At 33.9% G+C, this 18,339-nt stretch overlaps 1 protein-coding gene across 1 annotated transcript in view; it reads right to left on the bottom strand.

Moving 5' to 3' along the window:
* The window catches only part of LOC118268677 (uncharacterized), a 173,771-nt gene extending 159,752 nt beyond the window's left edge, over window positions 1-14,019 (bottom strand). The window contains exon 1 of the mRNA XM_035583256.2: window positions 13,768-14,019. The gene's annotated coding sequence lies outside the window, so the exon portion shown is untranslated. The remainder of the gene's footprint in view (window positions 1-13,767) is intronic.
* Between the last annotated feature and the right edge of the window lie 4,320 nt (window positions 14,020-18,339).

Below are 18,339 nucleotides of genomic sequence, written 5' to 3'. Positions count from 1 at the left end.
CGCCTCTTTGCATCTTGTAGCGTTGATATTTGACATGGCATAACATTACTACCATCATGGACCGAAAGGTTAGACAAAATATGTAGAAAATAATTTTAATAGAAGAAATAACGTACGAGTAATACAAACACACACTTCCCGAGCTGTAATTACTGAATTTAATTAAAAAGTTATAGTCAACCGTTGCGACATAAATAAACATTAATTTTACCAGCGTTCGCACCACGTAGCGTTCTGCCCGACATTTCGACTTCACCTAATGGTCGCACATTACCGGTATTCCGCGATGACTCTACCTGTTCGTGTATTTCAGTTACAGCGCTGAAATCTCGTTGATATAATTTATGAAAAAGAGGCAATTAGGACATTTTTTTTATGAGGGCGAAAAATAATAAATTGACTTCTCCCGCCATGGGTGAGGCTAGAGTGAGTGTCAGATTCTTACTGACTAAAAACCACCCCATTCCCATACTTCTACTTTCAGCAGGAGCCTCGGTAATCCCTTACGTTTTCCATAGCTCCGGATTGGGACGATCAGGACACATGGTACTCATTTGATGCTATTTTTGTTTCAAGCTTTATCAAGCTACTTTATATACTCTTTTGCAATTGGCCTTCTTAAGCAAGTAAAAAATATTTGTAAACAAATATTTGAAGAAGTAATCAAATGATTTTTATTATGGTCAATCAATACATAAAATTATTATTAGTAATTTATTTCGTTCTGTTGCAATATTAATGTATTATTGTCAATATGTAATAGCTAATAGCTAATAGCTTTACTAGGAACTTTAACAACGTTATTAAAATTGCTTTTCTTTGATTTATTACACTTCGCTTCTTAAGAAGTTCCCACACACGTATATCAGACCGGATTACTTAAAAGTTAGTCGGTACCACGTTGGGCGCCATTAATTATCCTTATGTACATATGTAGCTATATGCGCTGGTTGGATCATTTAATTACGTAATGAAGTCCCTTTTTACCATATAACGGTTTTAAGTAAGTAATGTACAGTTGAAATCCCACTCTTAATTTTAAACAGTATTGATTTAATTTTATAGTCATAATCTACCGTTATGTATTTTCTTTTCACAATAATATGGAACCTATAAATAGACTCTTCTGGTACAACGGATGAAATAGACATAGAAATGGCAAGCCCAACCCTCATGGCAACAGATCGATTGTAGATTCTAAAATTAGCTACCTAAATTCATAGATGTACCCGAGATTCCAAAAGTCTTTGAAGCCCAAATTCAGTTCAACCATGATAAAATCTTAACCAAAATCATATTTAAAAAACCCAAACAAAATCAAATTCTCCTAGACGTAATGTTGAAAGGATATTAAAACGTAATGTTCCTATACCCTTCACACAAGTGTTATATTCCCTTAACCGTTTCACAGATAAGATAAACAATGATTAATGTACCAGTCAGGGTACAAGACGCACTGTAATGGCCTATACGGATGAAAACCCAACAAAATTAACGTATTTATATACATGTTTATCGACTATTAGACCTTTATAAGAGGTCGTTTGGAAAACCCGTTGTAAGGGTCTGATTACTTTGACAAAAAAATAAGTTACTAAGAGTATACGTATGTACCAAGTCTTTGTTTAAAAATTTTTATGTTTAAACGATTTATCACTACAATAATAATATATTTTCATTTTATAATCCAATTTATATTTCAGATTGGAGATATTAACATTATTATTTTTTATTTAATCACATAAAAACGAATTAACCAATTAAGATTTAATTGGTTCGATGTTTTTAACATGCATACTGCCTATGGAATTTCCCATTTAAATATGTCAGTAAAATACAAATGTTTTATAGTTATTCATTAATTTATATTCATGTTTCCTGCACTGTAGATGACGTTTTGATGATGTTAAAGCGATCTTTCACTAATATGTATCCGTAAAAAAATGGATAAATACAGAGACAGTGAGAAAATATCTGCTTTGATCTTCCTAATACTTCTTAAGTTACATATTAACTTAAGAAGAATATTAATCGAATATTCTCGAAGAATTTCGAAGACAAATGGGGTCACAAAATAAGTTAAGGGCTTACTCAAAGTGATTTGGTCCATTGACTCTCAATTTAACAAAGGAATGAATTCAAAAGTTACTATTATACTTCTCAAAGATTCCAATTAAGTAACGACAAGTTTAAACCTTTCTAATACGACAAAAGTTTGATCTCTTGTTGACATGACTGGAGCCGTCTCTCAGACTTTCATTCAATTCATTTATTGGAAACTGGTTAACGTACTTTATGTTTTTGTGGAAAGTGAGAAGTGTAAGTTGATATTTAGTTACGAAAGGGAGTGAGAACATTTTCTCTATTTTATTTTAGGCTTCCATCTAGGTACTGACGTAAAACCAATATTTCTATTGCTTGAAACAGCACGTATAGTTTATTTATTACAAATGTAACACCTCCTTTCGTTAGTAGTAAAGCTCACAGATTGGAAGGCGCGTCTTATATCTGACCACCACCATTCCAGATAAAACATAATAAATGAAAATTCCAAAAAAGTCACAAATTAACATAATTAATACTAAAACCCATTAAACCTAATTAGGTAACATAACTCTATCACAGAAGTCAGATCAGCATCAAGCTCTGCAAATTCATGGCAGGCCATTGCTAGCTTACATCACGCAAACGGCAAATGTGTCTGGAACCTACAATTAGGTTAGTACTAACGTAGAGCGATTGAGCATTACAGCGGCTAGGTTCACGCCATGCATACGATGCAAATACGTGTAATTTACTACGTGACTTAGATCTAGCTAATGGTTTGTTAATTTTATGGTTTTGGGTGCTACATCTGTAATTAATAGACAAATATGTTTCATACTTAGCAATGAAATCTTATGGACTACTTTATTTGTAATCCTAACAGGAGTACAAATGGTACTCTAAAAATATTTTTGTCCTTATCAATTTTCGACTTAATGTATGTAGAAATTTTCATTCGGAAAAGAACCAAAACATACTTAAAAAGTGTGAAGTCCGAACGACTGATCCAGTCAAGAGCGTCGTATCGCTCGATTGACGAGGACAAATGGCAAACCCTCTACGAAAAATATTGGCATTTGACAAAATGAAGATCCGAACATACGAAAAAGGCTACAAAGTAGGAAGTATTTGACACGAATGGCACTTGACGGTGATGAAATGTTGGATATCCAAAGATACATATTTTATTTGTTTGGCCAATATTATGAACCCATACAGTTTTTGACTTCATTCTTTTTCTCCTGACCTGACCTGAACCAATGTAGACTTCTTATTTCCTAACTTAACCATATCATTTTGGCTCCTAAATTTCTCATATGCTTTACTCATGGTTACTCATAGTAGACTATGACCACTTAATCTGCAAGTCTCGAGTATTCAAAAGTTTATTATAAAATGATCTGTAACTTGTAAATTAAGTCTATGCCAGTTTTTTCATCGGCATTCAAACAAGCAAATCAGCAAATGTTACTGAAATGAAAGATTTCCACGAAAATCCCGTTTAGATACGTCTGCAAATCAATACAAAAAACTTACCGAAGATATTTCTCGGGTAAATAACAAGTCGACACTGTTGATTCAATCGACGTTTTTGCTACACAGAGCCTTATTTACTCAGTAAAGTTACTTTTACAAACTCACGTCGAGATGTTCTTATGTTGTATATATTCTGGTGTCAATAAAGTACCTTCGGGAAAATTACTGCTTAGTTGTTCATGTCGTCAACACGTAACTGTTAGGAGCTAATGTTAATTATACTGATGCTTGTTATGACACTTAGGGCTATCGTTCAATAAATTCATGATAGCATGTAGGTCTCTGTCCCACAAGGTTACATTTATGGTCCCACTAGCATATTGGTTCGTACCTCCACGTATCCCATTAGACCTTCTAAATGAGTTTTACCAAAACCGAGCTTAGCTCGGTTGCCTATTTGACCTCACAAATGGGATCCCTCAGGATCTAAAGCCAGATAAACCGTTTTATCGGACCCGAGAAATTGATTTATTTCGTCAAAATCCTGAATACGATTCAAACGTTCGGTGAGAATAAAAAGTGAATTGATTCGTTTGAATATATTTGGTCGCAAATAGTTTCTAAACCTCTTTCATCTGCTTGATCTTACATTCCCTGCAAAGTCAATAAATTGATCAGGTTCCCTGAATTCTTTTATATATTTGTGTTTCAAAATATTGAACAACTTAAAAGCTTTTTGAGAACTATGTCTACAAGTAATTTACATAATACCACACTACGTGTTCTAATAAAAATACATGTTCGTAGTACAAACATAATCGGCTACGTAAGCACCTGACTAGGTACATACATATTTGCCTATTGGATAAAATTTGCTATAGGGAGGCAAAGTTGTGGCGGCTGGTAGCCGGTTTATCTACGTTTTAACTGGGGCATTTGTTATTGTTGCGCGGCGACTGTCGCTTTAACTAACAGATATAGACCCCGGCGTTATCGCTACAGAATGAACGAAATCTGATATTCCTGAAGCGTTTAAACATGGCGTTAACAAGCAAAACAATAAGGTTGACGTTGGTGAATCAAAGATTATAGTTACTATGACGAACTGAGCAATGCTTGCAAAATTAAAATTTGAATAGACCGTGAGATTAAGATACAATACAGAATTATCTATGAAAAAATCTGCAACTAGTTAGTTTGAATTTAGCAAACAATGCAAGAATACAATATGTAAGATATCCTTGAATTTTTATCCAAATCAGTTGTTGGGGCAAACAAAAACAGGTAAGTATGTAAGTGTAGACCGTAACTGGCCATTTGAATGATCACCCCAGTGATTGCCGTAACCACGGTCAGCGAGCCTCCCTGAATAATAAATAACGTGGCTCGGCTGAGTAGCAGGCCCATTAGTTTGGTGAATTTACTCACACCCAATGAAGCCACGACGAAACTTTGAATTTTTGCCAACAGACTTAAGAGCGTATTAGCAAAGGCAGCGAAGCGAAAGTAGCGTGATTAATTTTTAATTTTCTAGTACCGTGATTACATTTTAAAACTGTTTGCTGTCAACCTTGGTTGTTGGATGGCACAGATTACTTAATCTCAGTAGAAGCTGTCTCAATATTATTTTTGGAGGTTTTAATTTTTGATATACTTCGTAAATTTTCCTTTTAATGAGAATTCAGATAGGTTCAGAGATTCAGTAAATAAATCATTAAATTAATTGTAACAAAGTTTAGTAAAATATTCTGTGTATTTATTTTTGAGAAATATTCGTATTATATTCCAACCTCAAGTTCCTACTCGAAGATTAAAACTAGCCTTCATGCTAATAACTATGTAGATATCATGTAAGGATTGTAAGGATTATAGGTATTTCAGACTAAGGCCCCTAGACACCTTCAGGTCTGATACAGCTTATATGTAAAGCAGGAGTCTGTTTACTTAATTTTAGTATTAATTTAATTCTAAACCCTGTAATATCAAGACGCTACTAGACTTAAATGTCACCCTGTCGACTATGATAAGGGATAATTGGTTTTGTCAGAATTTCTAGCGAGTCATGCGTAGCTAGGCGTTGTATAATAATTTCGAAGTGAGGTAAAACCTTTCAATTATGACTAAAAAGAGTGAATTAATGTGTTTAGAAGTATAATACAAATTGATCTAGTATTATAAAATAATATCGTCAAACACACTGTATAAAAAGCCACAGAATTTGTACCTACTTGATATAAATAAAGATACTTCTTATTCATTGTACCCACTAGAGTACTAAATCCTAAATACGTCTCTTGTCAACTTCATGCCTAAATCACGTATGCTATGACGTCACTACTCTAAATTCCGACCCTGAAGAACCCCAAACAATTAGAGAGGCACCGAATGGCACTAAAGTACCGTAAACCCAAATAAATGTTATCTTCATTACTTCGCAGTAATGGAGATCTCTCATTCAAGAACCATGTATGAAAGAATTGGTTCCACTAACAGCGGTATGAGATATAGAGTTAATAAATGAGTATTGAATTATTCATTACGGTATATATTACTCTTGTTTTCTTCCGTAAGGGCACGTCGAGATGATAGTGAAGTGCCTACACCTATGTTTTATTATAAGTATCGTGTAATTGGGTTGTGAAATGTAATAGTGAGCACAAAATATGTTTAGTAAAAAAAATCTACTTGTTTTGCAACACATTGATAACGTGACGCCTTTTATGCCCGAAGGGGTAGGCAGAGGTGCACGTTCCGGCACGTAATGCCGTTGTACAATGTCACTATTTGTGTTGTAAGTCCCATGTAATTTGAGGTGAGCCTATTGCCATATATTGGACGCAATTCCAGATTTCGTGCTACCACTGAGAAATTTTCGAAATACCGAAAAAATCTCAGTAATATTTTGCCTTGCCCGAGATCGAACCCGAGACCCCTTGTCGCCAGTCACACTTGCGACCACTCGACTAACGAATTAGTCAGTTTTGAAACACATATTGTAGGTAACATCACAACATTACAGACAAACAGCAGTTATTATTACACTATTCATACTATCCATTACAGACGTCTCCTTGACACAGATCCATTTGAAACAAGACCCAAAATCATCTCTAAATCTAAATTACCACTAAACATTTAACCTACATCAATAAATCAGGTGAAGACAACTGAAGTTTAACAACAAAAGGTTTTACAACTATGTTGAGAATACAATTATGTATTTGTAATAAACGGTTCTGTATCTACATAAGCTATAAAACATTAGCCAAGGTTCAAGAAACAATAGCTTCTAATAGGCTAGAAGAGTGTAATATAGCAGCAGATAGATCAAGGTCATACAATCGCTAGCAGTGAAGATGCGTCTCTAGTACCGGTAGGTACAAAGCTAGCCGTTTTAGTAATATGTAATTGATGTACCTATGATGTATTTTTATGTCTTTACCTGAAACCTTTTAATTTTAAGGGCACAAAATCAAGCAACTGTTAGGTTTGTAGGCATGTTTATTTGCTAGCCAAAGGAATGAACTTGTAATTTTAAATGATCCATAAAATCTTTAACAGAAACTTTTACTAAAATTTGGCGATGCTCAGACGAGAAACACGCCTTTAGAATTTTAAGCTTTATAATATTAAAGTTTTAGAATTTTAATCTGGCAAAGTGGGATAGTCTTATCTTGAAATACATCTGTGGCTTGAACGAAACAGTTAAAGAAGCTTCTTTATAACTCTAGAGGTGATCTAACAAACTTTTTTTTGTGACAAAAGGTATGCAAAACCTCGTTCATGATTCCTCGCGATTTACCTCCTTACTTACACAAATGTATTTGTACCACGGGTACATTGCAACCCGCGAACGTTCGTATTAAATTAATCTAATTCTGTAAACACATGAGAGCGATAAAAGTCCCGAGATACTTATGCAAATGGATGTGAATTAATCTTTTCACCCTTTTTCGTGTAAACAAAAGGGTTTCCTGTATCGTTGGGTAGGTTTTTTACACCATACACCGCTAAATATATTTTGTTATACAAAAACCTTTTTATCTAGCGGTTTTTAGATCAAAGTAGAGTCAAACGGGGGAACCCAGGTACCTACCTAATAAAGAAGTAATATAAGAATTCTACATTTTTAACAAAATAGATACAGGTCCATTTATTTATTACACTTCAATAATTAGTTTAAATAGACCAATAGACACATTTATGAACATCAATGTTAGCTAGATATTCCGTTTTAGAACACTCCAATGACCAATCAATAAACTGCTTATCCATTCTGATACAATATATTCTAAGAAAAGCGTATCTAAACCCAACAGACAGAAAGTTATTTAACAAAGTGGCTATGTGGAGTCGAGACAACGCTCCAAGCTATTGAAACATGTAATGAAACAGCTTGAAACATATTGCCGGTTGCAAGAAAATAGCGACGAGATCTCATTGGCAGTTGTCTTGTGCACTTACGACAGCTTACACCATTAAAGGAATCCTATCTGTTTCTTTTAGAATGTTGCATTTACAGTTATCGAACCGACTTCAATAAATAACAACGATGTTTTACTTTCAGTAATCTTTCAATGTATAAATATAAGTACGACATAAACTTTATTGAATTCCTAATAAAAACAAATATGTTTAACTTTGCCGTTTTATAAATCTTACTACCTAAATCATGAAACGTATGATTAAACTAGAAAATTAAACATGAAGCACAACACATAACCAGTAAGAAGTAGATTACTACCTACATAAAAACTTCGTTAAGCAAAATAATTAAATTGTATTTCTGCTTAATACCTCATTTTACTAGGAACTACGCATTTAAAAGCAGTATGTATCCTACAAAAACAAATACGTTATTGTATATTTGTATAGTTAAACCATAATAATATAGTGCAACGAGTTCCTTAACGCCGATTTCGTGAAAGTTCAAGTTCAATATTAGGTAGGTACAATTTGTTTATATTGAAGCACTCAATAAAGGTCAAACGTTTTAGTAGCAACATTAATTAAACTTATCTTTTAAATAATTATGTTGCGTGTTATCTAAGTTTTAATATGCAATCTGTTTTAAGGTCAAAACACATATAACAAGCAGTGCCAGCGTGCTTACGGCGCACCGACTGCGAGCTGCAAGCGCGCCGTGGGACGATGTTTCACTTGCGCCTGGCGAGCGGCTCGCTGTCACCCGCCTCGCTGTCAACGAGCAGTAAGCACATGGCCCGCGGTTCCAGCCTGCGGCCCAGACACTGCAAGCGCGCTCTTTTTTTATTGACGTTATGAAATATATAATACGATATGGTGATTTAAAATTCAAATTTAAATGACAAGTTAATTGCTGGGTTGGTGCAGTGCTGCTGCTGTTAAGTGCCTGTGCATATGACATTTTAGATATTCAGAACATTACATCAAACAACATAATAAGGAAACTGGTCTAATGTAATACTCGTATCTAAGCATTACAATAAATCAGTACAAGAAAATAAATTATTAGTTGCATTTATAAAACATTTTATTTCCCTTTATAAACTTAAATATTGGTTTAGGAAGTAGTAACTTAACTTATACCAATTTAAACCAGACGTAGCAGAAACCACAGAGTGGAGCTAGTCCTACTATCGATCGGAGTAAACACCAGTCTAGAAGCTTTGTTTATTTAGTCTAGCCTTGGCTGATATTGGACAACGCTCAAGATAGTTTCGCTGTCAGTTCCCAATGTTCATAGCCAGTATCTTTGAACATTTAACTCAACGGAGCAGAACAAGTCTTGTCATGACTGTAGAATAGAATACAATAGTTACTGCCCCTACTCTTCTAGTGGGTTTTGTAAGAGGTCACTAAGAGATTACACCTCTCACTGGGGAGAAGTGCAAACGTAGAGGTAAATGTGGAACATCTAATGTAGAGGCGCCTCATAATCCAGTAGTGGACTGTCACGAGCTATTCAGCAGAACAACGTAGAAACTTGTATCGTCACAGAAAACAGTATTTCGCGACGGGCGACAAACTGTTGTGGCAGTTACCCAATACGTAATTACCGACACGTAAAGTGTTAGTTCCGCAAACTTTGACGAACTCATACATTCCCCGCACAAAGTGTAACATACAAAGTTTAATTAGCAAGTGTACGGATCTGGTATTAACAGGGGGGTATTTGCTAACTTACGCTAACTTGTGTTAGGAACATACTGCATGAAGACATTTTGCTAACAATCTGCAGGTACTGAGGTTAAACTCGATTGTTTAGCAGGAGTATTTCTACATAATCTCTAGAGGAATGCATGCATCGATAAGTCTGTGCTGCGTAAGGGCCCGACAAGCGTCCTTTGTGACTTTGACTTCCTACCCATGAGATACCTAACATAGTCTACTTGAACCTGGCTATAAATACGAGGGAAATCCACTTAAAAGTGCATTTCACTTTGAAGAGCCCTCATATTTTAAAGTCGGGTCTTTAAACACCCCATCGTTGAAAACACAAAATATTTAATGCATTAATTCTACTAAAATAGGTACTATTCCACCATTAAAACTACCTATTTACATGAACAAGTCGACTTGCATAGTTCACTTGGGAAAACCGACCGATAAAATCTTCTTTTACGCTGTAAAACACGAACTGTTAATGCTATTACTTACTGTCTTAATTTATGTAGCAGTGGCGAAAGGAATTGCAAATTATGCGAGAAACAAAGGGAACTAAGCTATAAAAGGTATAAAGGCCAGGATCGAGACGGTGTGCGCCACAATTACCAACTTTTATTAGACTTTAATAGGAACACGCCAATTACATTACTCGTAGCCCTAGATAACATAGCGAAAAATCTTATATTTACACCTTTTCAGTGCTATTTTCATTATTCTATTATCTGATAAGTTATCTTTTAAGTACAGGGATATCACGACTTTCGTAAAACATTTCCACAATGCAACGCAATAGTAGTTAAGATTGTGCTTAATTGGGAAAGGATTTAATACTATCATTAGAACATGAAAAGGGATTTACAGTAAGTTCGTGATCATGGCGCTTGCAACATAAATTAACATGGTAAATATCTCGTCTAGAATAAAAATCAGGACCTTATTTCTAAAAACCTTAATATTTTTTGCACAAGTAAAAAAACAACCTAACATTATGAAATATACAACTCCCGGCTTGTTATAAAAGTAATAACCTGAACTATGATATTAAAAAAAATAAAACCCAGTAAATTAAAGTACTATAAAAACGTTATGAGATTTCCAGTTCCATGAAAACTCTCAATGGGTTTTCGGAGTATTTTTATTTATAGACGTATAAAAGGATTTATAGACTTGTAAAGTTTTTTGTTAAAACTCACTCATTCCCGTATTTTCTACGGATTTATTCATTTAAACTCTCAATAGGATTTGAAAAGCAGCACTCTTATGAAAAAAAAATGTTCGGCTACATTTATTACGGTTTTTAACACATTTGGTTTAATTTAAATTAACTATCTGAATAAAATAGAAACACGTCGTTGGCTAAAACCAGTCGTTGAAGAAGGAAAACTAGTGACCGATTTCAAAGGTCTCGAGAGCTTTCGATTATCGAAACTCGCATTCGGTTGCAATACGAAATCATTAACATTACTGAACAATTAATAATAACTAGCAAATCCGGCGAACTCCGTTTCGTTTCGTTTTATGTTGTTCCATTTTCCTGTTTTTTCTTATAAACCTGACGGAGCTGACTTTTCCAACGAATGCAAAACCATGAAAATCGGTTCATGCATTCTGGAGTTATAGCGTCAGGAAGGAAAACCCGACATTTTTAAAATATAGATTATGTATATTTAAATTAGACTCTATCTCACCTCACTTAAGAAATTAACAAAACCTCAACAACCAACTCTATTAATAACTTCCACAGCCATTTGCCACGAATAACTTACTGAAACTGTAGAGATTATTACCTCCACGATATATTTCAATACGAACAAAGGTAAAAGGAACTAAGGCTTTAACTAAGTTCCCCAATTTTAACTTAAAGGGTACAAACTGTCGACGGATATTAAACAATAGAGGTCTGTAATTGTAGATAAGTTTGGTTGAACGTCCTACGTGACCGAAAGTTCCAGCTAATCAATTCAAAGTGAGGGAATTAATTTATTCTGTTGACTATGATTTGTGATTTTACGGTGCTAATCTGATTTTAATTTTGTAATTGTCGTAAGTTGTAACCGGTTTTAGTAGGCACGTCTCGCCCTTCGTGAAATGTTTTAAGTACAACAATAAATTCTGGGAAATTGGATCTATTCTGAACCTTCTTCAAGGATGAAATGAAGTACTTGGAAGGCAGAGGTGCACATTACGGAACGTAATGCCACTATACAGTCTTACAGGGTCAGTCAGTAAGTTTGGTGATAAGTAAAAAAATGTCAGTTAACAAGAACTGTAACATTCCCCCGTTCTAAGCAGAATTCCCACAATATATTAACCGAAAATCATACCACGATAAAGTTTAAACATTTTTCAAGAAATTTTCCAATAAATACTTATCTCAAAAGCATCTTAGGAACAACAGGTGTGCGATATCAAAGGTATTTGGGGAAAGGACAGACGGACGGGCGACATTAGGTCGGGACATATCGCACGGCCGGAATCGTTTTCTTTAAGGAATAATCCGATGGGCTCGTACCCAACAGTTTTATGCTCCAGAGACTGTCATGAGAGGGATTTGAATAAAATGAATGTAAAAATCTTGTCGACAGAACGACGTATTCAACTGATATCAGGATAAAAGTGCTCATTCGTTTACCGAATTATTAATATCTACTTCAGTGAGGGAAATTCGAGTTTGTTTGATGTGTAGATGTGTATCGATGTCAATATTACTTGCAGTTTGTAGAAATGTTTCGCAATATATGTATAATAATTTACGTTTTGGTTTATTACGGACATAAATTAATTCCTACAAACTTCGATAAAACGTGATTAAACGGGCTGATTGAGATTCGAATGCATTTAGTCAAATAGTACACGCTGTATAGTTTTAATAAAGTGCATGAACATCACGAAGACAATATACTACATTTTAGTTTACCTCGCTATCAAGGTTCCCCGGTCGATCTTTTTTTAATTCACTGTAATCGAAATTACTCTAAGAATTTGACTTGATCTCAAACGAATCCCTTACTCTCTACCACCCCTATGGTACCCATATACTGCTGTTTGAAGTCCCACATTCGATTTTACCGTCTAACGATAAACGTTGGCAATAAAACGGACCTCTGACGATTGCCAAAATTATGACTCCATTTTATTAGATGGCCCGTATAGCATAATAAAATCGAGATCTCTTTTGGCAATTAAATTTACCTTAAATGCCATTCAATAAGGTCCATATTTAAATAACACATCATTAGATATACGTTCAAAGTAGGTACTAGGATGCCGGCGATATTGAAATAAAATCATCTTTTTAATGTGATCCAATTCACGGTCCATGTATTTTCCGAATCTCGGATTAAATCCGTTCAGTAATTTTTGTTTGAAGAAGTAGCATTCCACGTACCATATATTCGCAGTAGGAATTACACCTATATTCAATCTTTCCCTTATTTCTTAACTTTATCAAATACCTAATATTAGCTTCTAAATTGCAGTATAATCATCATGATGTTCATCATCATCATTAACAGTATCAGACTGCAGTACAAAATGAACTATAAAATGCTTATTTTAAAAATGTTAAATAGATCCCATCGTAAAATATTCCATGTCTATTTTAAACTTTCATTTACAATATATTCATGGACTATTTTAACGTTATAAAGTTTAATTTTAATCCTTAATCCTCTACATAGTCCGTATTCGAATAACAGGAACCCCAAAAAGGGTTATTTAAAAATTCATCATATGAATTCGGTAATAATGTATAGTCGAGCGAATATTTCAGGACTTCATTCTTAAAATCCTTTAAAATAAATCAGAGTTTAACAAAATTACAATTTCATCGTATCATAGCTATTAGTAAGTAAGAATTTCTGTTGGAAACTTCCTTTAAAAAGCCATCCATCATCTACTTTTTAAGCGACTATTTGTCAATTTTAATCGTGATAAACTTTTTCAACAATTTGTCTTAAACCATTTTGTATAATTCCATGTAAAAGTGGTAATTTGTCATCGAGCTTACGAAATATACGAAATCTACTTGTGATACTTGTAATTAATTAAACGGTAATTATTCAAAAGTAGTGTTAAACAAAGATAAAAATTACTTACCGATCATTATACCCGGCACGGATAATTAATCCTTACCCTTTACAAAGATACTTTAAAAAGTTTTTGACACTGTTTAAATTAGGCAAAAAATGCCCGAGTTGGAACCAATAAAATTTTATATTTTATTTAATGTCCATATAAGGTGTTAGAGGTAAAGGCGCAACCACTAAACTCAGCCCTTTATAGTCCGTCAAAAGGGAATGGGTTAGGGAAGTTCGCGCGCTGAGTGCCCCGAACCGACTGAATCGTATCCGGGATGGCTTTTCCCGATTTTCCATGAAAGTACAACTTTGGGGAGGATGGCATACTCCGATCTCTCGGGAGTGAAATTAACATCTGACAGCGCCATCTACATTTCTGCGGCGTAAATGGACAGCGACATCTAGTGTTGTAGCGTCGAACTAGTCGTTTGTACTGCTACGTAGCAAATGTAGTACATTATCCAAATGTTGTATCGTATAGTTGGTTGTGATTGTTAAAAGATGGCTCTGACGAGCTCTCCAGAAATAAGATTCAGGATAGTTTAAAGAAAATTAAATCTGGATGACTCAATCTGTAGTTTCAATAGAATTATTTTCCTTTTAATTAATAACATAAGGATAAGGGAGTATTAAATCTCTAAGCGTCTTTACTGGCTATCACCCATATTATTATGTGGTGTAACACTAACGTGGTCTTAATTGAGCATGTCATCAACTGCCAAATATTATCTTAAATTAATGAGGTAGGATGCAACTGGTGTTGAGTATTTGATGTCTTTATATTTATCATTAGGGAGCGGTTACTTCGAAAGGCACGGGTGTTAATTGGGCTGATCTCAAATGAAAAGATTTTTTTTGACTGACTTTACTAATATATCATTTGTTTTGTTTATATTTGGGTTACCAATCCACGGCCCGTTCTATATTGCAGGGTCTGCTATTTCCCGATTTTCCTAATGAATTTTCTAAACTCTTTCTTAACAAGCTTATCCTGATTTGATGACGATAACTAACTGAACAAAACAATTTAGGAAATATGTAGGTTTCACGAATATTAGAATAGAATTGTTTAACTATTTTTTAATTTAAACTATTTAATGAATTGCATTTGGAAGATTTTTACGTCTTTGATTTTTGTTAAATATTCCTATAAAAGCAAAAACATCTAAACGTTTCAGTCAACTTAATAACTAACCTGTTGTAGGTAGTGTATTTACATATTTATTTCTACAACTATATTATAACAAATATTTAAAAAAGTACCTATTTACATTATATATTTCAAAATATTAAAGTACCTAACTGGTAGGTAACTCTTCTAGTAAATGAGAGTACAGGATACTCAACACAGGCAGTTTCGGGGAGAACGAGGAATTGGTTCCTCAAAAATGATGGCGCAATTAGTATATTTCATGGTCCACAACTTCGAGTGCATTAAGACTTCTGGTATTGCAGGTGTAATTAGGCTATAACCAAGGCTATTCATCAGACTTGTTGTAAATTACCACTTCTAGTTTTACAGTATAAAAAGTTAATCCTATTAGATTTAGTTAGTCCACTAATTAAATTCAAAGACAATCACGGTAACTGCCGTACTTAGAGACATTTAATGATATTTATACTTACCTGACTTATTTTAATAGTGTTGTACTTAAACTATTCTTTAGTTACGATTTTGTTCAGATTATAATTGCTAAGAACTGACTTAAGTATCCATTAAATGCTCTGAGTACAGTGGTGAAGCTAATGAAATTTACAATTACTAAGCATCATTAGCAAAATTATGTACTTTTTATTTTTATAATTGTAAATACTGGTCGTAACGTTCGTACTAAACAATCAGTAAAATTAAATCTATACGTTTGTTAATTGAGCCCTTAAACGTCAAATGAAATTAGATCCATTTAACCTCAGAGTCAAACGGGTGGATATTCTTACTTAGAGATGGATGTTAGGATTTCCTTACTAATCAAGGATTGCTCATTGCTTCTTCATATAAAACGTACATCTAAATAGTATGTCCTACTACTGGAAGCAAATACAGTATGGAAATCACTCAAATGAAACTACAAGTAGTCCTCATCCATAGAAGCATGATACAATTAAATATTTCAACGAAAACAGAAAATTAAAAAATTGAAATATTCAAACAAAGTATTAAATTTTGTGTGAACAGCTCCATGAACCTTGACCACAGAAGAGCTGTAATGTTGTAGGTTGTCTAGGAATGTTACAGACACGCGGCGCTGCTGTTATAATGCCGTATTTGTAAAGAATGTTCAAATTAGCTCATAGAGAATAATGCACTTTTTGGCTTACCTACTGGGCCTATTTCGCTCATTTTTCGTATATCGTCAGCCAAGATGATAACAAATATGTGGTTTAAATTAAGTCATAAGACGTCTCCCCATACGGTATAACAGCTCACACATAGGACCCATTTACTTTTAATACAAATTTCCGTGGTGCGTGACGACTGGCCTTCTTCCAGTTGTACAATCTTTTGTTTGTGCTTTTAGGTTTCAGTCATTCTGTCTCCTGCTTTAAATTTCACCTAGAGAAGTATCTTATCGTTTTCTTTTCTTCTCCTCTAATTATTTCTTCTGATTTATGTCGTTGTGGGATTCTAGACAGTTATTTATGTCCCTGAGACGCGTCGGTGTGTTCATGGTTGTATCTACCAGATGTAGATCTTGGCTTACAAGAGATGCAGCAGTTTGGAAGGTTGTGGCGGTTTGTCTCAAAACAAAACCAAAACTAGTGTTTCGTATGAAGTTGTGTTGTGACGACAGAGAAGTACTTACAATTGTCACCACCCTAGCTTATTCAGCAAGACGTAAGAGCCGATGGAAGTTAGGTACAATGGCGGTTTTTCGGTTCATATTCAATAAAGGAATTTAATATTGTATCAGGTATATAACAATTTGCTTATTCTCCGTTACAGGGACTTATAACAATAACTGGTAAAAAGTGGATGTTACATTGTACATACAAAATGCAACTACGTCTACCCCATTAGGGACTAAAAGGGTGACGTTATATTATCTTAAACTTGTACGAGTAATAATTATACCTAATAATGTGGGTATTGCAATTAAATCTTTGCCTACTTCTTCAATTTCTTTAGGGAAAGTCAGACATAATAAATATTATTAAGTTATCAAACTTTAGAATAAGACACAAGTTAATAATAGGCAAATGTTAACCGAATGCCGACGATTAGATAACAGCTTAAAATACCAACCACTAGCATTCAAAACTTTTTTATAAAAAGACGTCATTAGACATTTGTATAGTGTTAATTTGCCATTTAAATAAATTGATTTCCGTCTAATAAAACTAGAATTTTGGTTCCAGACATTCAAGGTGTTACTATGTATAAGTTAACGTTAAGTAACACATTAATATTCCAGTTTCATTGTACTGTTTGTTCACAAGTTAACATTTGGTTAGTTACTAAACTTTAAAACTTGTTATTTAAATCACTGAAAATAGTTAGTTAAGATATATAATATTATGTGTTTTAAAACATAATGGAAAATATATTAGGTACTTTTTTACCTAAGATAACAATCCCTCCTCTATTTTATTTTTTAAATTTATTTTTCTTTATTTTAGTTTTACGTAAGCCAATAGTTATATACTTATAATTATGGTTTAGGTAATGATTTTTAGCAAAATCACCGTAGTCTTAGAACACGATGAAGGATAATGTTACTGGTTATGAAACAAACTTCAATTACAAAAAGCGTCATTTTTTGAATTTGAATGAATTTGTACTCTTTGAAAAATTATATACGTAGTTCATTGTAAATATTTTTCAATGGTGTTTTCCTGATTCTAGGAACTGAATGATTGACATATTTTTTTTTTTTTTTTATTAGATTGGCTATAAGTGCTTCTGCCAGCATTACAACCATTTGACGTTGAATTCGATTTCCTTGTATATTATTTCCGACTTCCTTTTTTATTAAATAAAAATATTTCAAATATATCGTTTGTGTCCCAAAGTATAATTCATGTTTTTGTCTCGGTAATACCATAGTTTTACAAAGAAATAAAATGTTTAAAAGAAAATATTATGGATGAACCATTGTAAAAAATAAACTTCGAATGCTTATAATTACTTATAGTACATTATCAAAACATCACACTTTGTAATTTTCGAAGAGGTAGCCCTGGGCGAGTAGCACGTGCAATGCAAATAGTGCCTACAAAGTTGTATCTCATAAATTAAAAAAACAACGTCTTTATTTTTTGGTTTTAATTTATGTATCGAAAGTACTCCTTATGGCAAGTTGCTTTGGCGCGTGACGGAAATGACATTTCGTATATATGTAAGTAAAAGTGAAAAAAGTAACTCTAGGTATATTAAACACCGTAGCTACAATTTCATGATCAGACAACCTTCCAACACAGCACATTCAAACCACTGCCTTTGCGCCGTTAGAAAACCAGACCTGTCAAACTTAGTCCAGCGCGCTAACCATACAATTCCTAGGAAAGAAAAATTAAAGCAATGAAAGAAAGATTCAATATCAGTCACCGTACAAAAACAATAGATGCACGCCACACATTGCATTCAAGAGTT

The sequence above is a fragment of the Spodoptera frugiperda genome, chromosome 29, assembly GCF_023101765.2.
Source record: "Spodoptera frugiperda isolate SF20-4 chromosome 29, AGI-APGP_CSIRO_Sfru_2.0, whole genome shotgun sequence".
In the NCBI taxonomy this organism is placed as follows: Eukaryota; Metazoa; Arthropoda; class Insecta; order Lepidoptera; family Noctuidae; genus Spodoptera; species Spodoptera frugiperda.
This window is presented reverse-complemented; position numbering and strand designations above follow the sequence as displayed.